Raw genomic sequence first — 6,838 nt, 5'->3', positions numbered from 1 at the left:
ATATTCTTATTTTTTAGTTATTTTGTCGTTTTGATATGACTATTCAACTAGTGGATGATGGGATTGAAAAACAAAAAATGGTTCCAATTTCTATATACTCTAACTCTGCAGCTTATCTTTATAAGGTTTTTCTTTATGAAGTAACAGAGGAGTACTCCCAATTTAAAGGAACAAATGAGTAATTCTGAGAAAATACATCATTGCATTTTGAAGGAACAAATGAGTAATTCTGAGAAAATACATCATTGCATTTTGAAGGAATATAGGAGTACTCCCGATTTAAAGGTTCTTATTTTTTTTTTCTTATTTAAGATTAATCATCAGTTTTAGTAATCTTTATTAATTTTTTATTTTCTATTATTCAGATTGATCTCGTACTTGGTATGCATTCTAACGAGTAATGCATGTTATTCTTTTAGAAAGACTTGAAGAAGGAATCAAATATTTCTTATACAAGAGAAAGACTTGGAATCGAGTTCAACAACAAGTATATTTGCGAAGAATTACATTCTTACAATAATACAACACATTTTCATAAGAATAGTTGGAATCAAGTGGATTATTTGGACCATTGAAGAAGATCAAGTGTTTTTGTTCAATAATTGTATATTTAAGAATGTTATTTTTTAAGAATTTCATTCATTTTTATGATATTTTGTTAGAATATGTATAACTATATTGAAATGCATAAGGTTATTATTCTATAAGAATATGTATGAATTTTTATTTAACTTTATTGATTTCAATAATGGTAACATCATCAAATAAAATTCTTGCAGAATAATGTTTATAAATTTCTTGCAAAATACTATTTTTTGTCATTTTTATATTCTTCGACATTCCTTTGTTAATTTTATACGTAAATTTTTAAAAATGTATTTGTTATGTTTATGAAAAACAATCACATGCTACACATGATTACGTTTCTCATGGTGGCTCACTTTATTCGACCCCGGTTGTTTCTAACGATATCAAACCAAAAGTCAACTCAAATTTTGATTCATAGGATGCAGCAGTAACAATGTAAAGAATTTTGTATTGTTCTTTTACAGTATATTAACGATGTTTATAATTTATTCCGACATAATATACTATCATTTATATATTCTTCACTTACGCAGCTAAACTTAATAACCAAAAAACATCATTACCAAAAAAGTAAATCAACTTAATCGTATAAATAATAACTTTTTTAACAAACATTCCATTAACACATAATAATAAAATATTACATATTCTTATAGAATGTGATTATAATAACAAACAACAATATCATTCCATATAATAAAATACATAACAAAGCCATGAAATCAAACCAAATAACCTGTTAGATCAACTTAATAGTACAAATACTATATTTTTCAGAAACATCCCATGAAGACGTAATAATAACTATAACATATGCTTACAGAATGGTATTTTACTAAGAAACAACATCATTCCATACAATAAAAAAATACATCAACACAACCATGAGATCAAAACAAACATTCCATTAGATAAACTTAATAGTATAAATACTACATTTTTCAGAAACATCCCATTAAGACATAATAATAAAGTATAACATATTCTTACAGAATGATATTTTACTAAGAAACAACAACATTCCATACAATAAAAACTACATCAACACAGTCATGAGATAAAAACAAACATTCAAAGGCCTAGGAGTTTTCTTTTCTGGTGTTGATTTCTCAAATTTTCTTTTCGAACTTATTTCTCGTTCCACCCGTTGTTGTTGTTGTTGTTGTTGTTGTTGTTGTTGTAGTAATACTCTTGATAAAAGAAAATACACAAATCATTATTCATAGAAAGTACATAAATCATTAATCATATACAGATTTTGATTCCAACAGAATCTCAAACATTACACCCTGATACATAAATCATTATTCATAGAAAGCTTCATTCTAATCAAAGCTCATACATCTACAAAATTTTATTCTAACAGAGTCTTACACATATCACTATGAAACATAAATCAATAATCATAAAAAGTTTAATTCTAATTGAATCTCAAACATATACATACTTTAAATCTAATAGAATCTCAAACACTTCACTTTTACACGTTACTCAACAATAATATAAAGTCTCATTCTAACGGAATCTCACATATATCACACATCTTTTCTTGCAGTATAAATATATATGATATTCTCTTAGAATAACATATACTTGATTCTATTAGTTTTTGTTCTTAGTTCTTATCACAGAAAAAACCACAATCATAATTAATATAAAAGAAATGCTTATACCACAATCATATATGCATCAAACATTCTAGCGGAACAAAAACCATAACTAATTGATCCTATCAGATTATTAGCTTTTATTGTAAATATCACAACAAAAAAATCGTTATAATCAAACCCATCCTTTCGAAAGTTAGATTTCTTAAGGAATTAAACCAAAATCATACTTTATGGTTGCAAAACACAAATCATACATGCATAAATCAGTCTAACTATATTTATTCGAGTTATTATACATATTTAAAGTCATAAAACATCCACTTCAATAAAAAATTTATACCTTCAGGTTGCGAATGGAAATCATCATCATCATCATCAAGATTCAACACAGTCTCTACTGTGTTCTTGAACTTGGACTTGAATCAAGTCGATCTTGTACTCCACATTTTTTAGGAATACACTTCACAGAAAACCCCCAATGCCTCGTCCGTCTTCTAGGGTTTAATAGTCGATATTTATATAAAATACCTTCACAGAATCTTCCGATTTTGAAAGTTGATTATAGAAAATCAGAATATGTTTTGATTTCCGATACAAATGGGTTTTGATTTGATTGTTTGCGAGATATTTGGGATGAGTGAAACAGTTCCAAAAGAAACGAACGTTTTCTATTATAATGATGATGGTAATGTACAAGACTACCCTTCAATGCCCGGTGATTTAATAGTAATTTGTTTTTTTTTTTTATATTTAATTTTAAAAGAAAATCACTTGCTTAAATTAACACAAATGATTGGCCTAGAATCATTTACACATGCACACAATAGTTAGCAAAAACACACTAACCTAACCATATATATATATATATATATATATATATATATATATATATATATATATATATATATATTGAGCTAGGTTCAAATGTGGATTGACATCTATTGTGCGGACGTGTGGACAATGCTATTCTGTGAGAATGACAAAGAAAATATGTTGTCTGGTGATGTGAATACGTTCAATCTTACATAACTATTGTCATTATCACACATTCTCACTAATTAAACCGTCTATAAGGTTATTATAGACTTTTTTTTTATTATTCTCGTTCTGGCACAATGTTTATTGAGTCGTATTCTGTAAGAATTAAAATGAGTAAAAAACGATGCGTGAGAACAAAAATGAATAAGAATTAGTGAGAATGCATGAAAATGACGATAGTTGTGTAAGTTTGAACGTTTTCACATTAGCAAACAACCTATTATCTTAGTAGAATAGCATTGTCCGCACAATAGTTGTCCATCCAAATTATAACCTAGCCCTATATATATATATATATATATATATATATATATATATATATATATATATATATATATATATATATATATATATATATATATATATATATATATATATATATAGGGCTAGGTTATTGTATTCTAACTATCTATTATGTGGATGTAGAGTTGATTGTAGATCAATCATTTTAGTCTATTAACATAAATTTAAAAAAGGAAATTTGCATGTTTTAGGGAAGAATTAATTCTCTTAACTTTAAAAATCTGATTTTTTTTATAATAATTATATTAATTCGGACATTCCAAAAGAATGTGTTCATGATAATCTTGAAAAAAACATTCTATTCTGACAGAATATTATAAACATATATTATCAAAATTAATAATTTTAATGAATACAAATTTATATGAAACGAATTTTAATATTTTAGAATCAATAATTACATTCTTTCTTAAAGAAGACAACTATGAACATAAATCTCATTCATTCCGAAAGAAGACAACTAATAATGGTTAACAATTACATCTATTCTTAAAGGAATAAAATTGAAAATGATTAAAAATCAAATAAACACATTGAAATCTAAATAAAAAACTAATACATTCTGAGAGAATATTGTTTCTAATTCATTCTAACAGAATAACAAATCCATTCTGTAAGAATACAATGTCATTGTCATGTTGGTGGTTTCACATCACTCCCTACTGCATACACGGGAATTAAGAAGTTGATTAACTGTAGTTGCTCTATATACATCTCCAACAATCAACATGCAACTCTTCACCTACAATTTGTTTATATTACAATTGCAAAAACGATGTTATTTCAGTTAATTGATCACTAATTAATAACATTATATTACAAAAATAATAACATTGGTAGAGATAATTTGTTGTGTTTTTGGTTTAATAATTACATCAAACAGATAGTGGGCATGATGAATTCTCACAAATTACAACACTTAAGCTCAAAATAAAATTTAATTTAACTTCCATTAAGAACGACTATGAAAAGTACAAAAAAAGGATTACTTACATGTGTGTGGGTTCGTGGATTTAGGAAGAGAACAAGAACCCATGAATTGCAGTTGCTGATGCCCAACCAGGATCAAAAGAAGTAGAAAATAAAGTAAGAGGAAAATAAGTTTCATCAAACGCTTTTGTGAAATCCTTCCCTATTAAATGTTTCCAAACAAGATCTAAGAAAGTCTGGAAGGGAATACGATCTTCTTTTTAAATAAAGTTAAAGTTATGTATTATTATAACAGTTCAATGTATTAGTCACTACTATTCTAAGTTAAATATATACCAAAATTAGGTAGTGTTTGTTTTTTGTCTGCAGATCTGCGTGACCTCTTCTGTCTGCGCCGCGCAGACCACGCGCAGACATTAGCCTTCGCAGACTGTTTGTTTTTTTGAAGACTGCAGGCCTAAAAATGTCTGCGCGCCCTCTTCTTAGCGCAGATGTGGACCAGATTCTTCTAACATCTTCAGACATCTTCTAGCCTAAAAAAACATATATATCTTTATTTTTTTAAGTTTTTTTTAATTTATATTTTTTCCAACTTTATTAATGATAAACAATTTGAAAAAAAATTACAAAGCTTAAAAAAAAACATTCGACGATACAAACATGATATTTTTGATAAATTTATAAATAAAGATTTATTACAATAATAGTCGTTGAAGTTGTTTATATAAATATGAAAAAAAAATCATAATATATTCTTATATTTTTTTTGCCAAATTTTGTAAAACATTATTTAATACAGTATCGTCAATTTCTCGAGAAAATATTTATGGTATGTTTTTAATGGATTTAATTGAAAAAACTGAAATTTATTTCCATCCATTTATGTATCAAATTATTTGATCATTAATTATAATGTTTAGTTATAACTTTGCAACCAAAGTTGTTGGTTTTTATCAAATATATACGTTAATTAATACCATTTTTATTTTTATTTTTTATACAATAATACATAAAAGTTGATCTAGATTCGTTAATTATTTATAACAACGTCATAAAAATATTAAAAAATCACTTTGAAATTTAAAAAAATCAGTTTATTTAGATTTCAGTTTATTTTAGTAGCCCGCAGATGTTAAAAAAACAAACAGTCTTTTTTTTTCAGACTGCAGACGTTTGGTCCACCACTTCTACTGCAGAGGTCTACAGATGTGGTCCGCAGACTACACACATTTTGCCTCAGAAAAAACAAACAGCACCTTAATCTTATAATGCCTTAATCTGATAATGATCTTCATCCTCTCGATCAATTTAGCAAATACATAAATCAAAAAGTAGCAACTAACAACATCAGGCAATGAGAAATATTTTACCTTTTCCACTTTGATGACACAACCCTCAAGAACAGAGCCATCAATGTTGCTTTCATCGTAGCTGCTACAAATCACTCAATTAAAGATTTCTAAATTTTTAAAATTCGACTCAATTACGCATTTTCAAAAATAAATCCCAATTTATAATATTATTTTTCTTATATCAACAAGAATCGACCTAATTTGTATTACTAAATTAAATAAGAGAAATCGATTAGTGTGGAATCAAGCACCATACAATCACAATGATCAAGTGCAAATAATTGAAATCAAGTAAATTATACGATGCTAACCTTTAAAAGAAGTGGTAGCTTGCTTAATCCATGGTAAACAGGGGATTTGATATCTATAACTTTCGTAACTGATGATTAATTAAATGAGTACCAAAAGAAATTAAACTTTGATCCGATAACCTGCTAATGGTTAGTGATGGTGGCTTGACAATGGAGAGGGAAATGTTGAAGATGGAAATCCCCTCTATGTCTCTTCGATTCATCGGTCGGAAGGAAAAGAATGAAAAACAAGGAAGGGGATGAAAGTATATGTTCCGGTTATGGTGAAAAAAATTAATGGTTGACGATGGTCTTGGGCAGCGATGGTGGTCGGACAGTAGGAGAGAGGCGTGGACATCACAGACCTTCGATGAAGAATTCTAAGCATCGGAGAGTGGTAAGTTTATTATATAAATTATAATTAACATATTCATAAATAGTTATCTAGTTTAAAGAGATTTAATTTGATATAAATATCAAATAAACTAAATTAAAATTATTAATTAAATCTATGATTACATAATGATTGGGTGACAGTCATTCATACATCCACATAATATCAGATAATACATAGTTAGAATATATATATATATATATATATATATATATATATATATATATATATATATATATATATATATAGGCCTAGGTTATTCTATTCAAACTAATTGTTGTGTTATTGTATGCGTAAATATTGGTCAATCATTTTACTTATTTTAAGAAAGTG

General features: G+C 27.0%; 1 long non-coding RNA gene across 2 annotated transcripts; it reads right to left on the bottom strand.

Annotated features, from left to right (window-relative positions):
• Positions 1-4,107: 4,107 nt before the first annotated feature.
• LOC145162830 (uncharacterized) lies at positions 4,108-6,490 on the bottom strand. 2 transcript variants are annotated; one of them, XR_013739362.1, is made up of 4 exons: positions 6,133-6,490; positions 5,840-5,903; positions 4,533-4,671; positions 4,108-4,281 (listed from the first exon to the last, which is right to left on the bottom strand). It is a non-coding gene; the product is annotated as an uncharacterized LOC145162830 (long non-coding RNA). The 2 variants fall into 2 exon arrangements; XR_013739361.1 differs by having other exon boundaries at positions 5,840-5,900.
• Positions 6,491-6,838: the final 348 nt, after the last annotated feature.

The sequence above is a fragment of the Lactuca virosa genome, chromosome 3 (genome assembly GCF_052849685.1).
Source record: "Lactuca virosa cultivar CGN04683 chromosome 3, Lactuca_virosa_CGN04683_v6, whole genome shotgun sequence".
Taxonomy (NCBI): Eukaryota; Viridiplantae; Streptophyta; class Magnoliopsida; order Asterales; family Asteraceae; genus Lactuca; species Lactuca virosa.
Note: the sequence above shows the minus strand (reverse complement) of the source record. Positions and strands in the feature narration are given on the sequence as shown.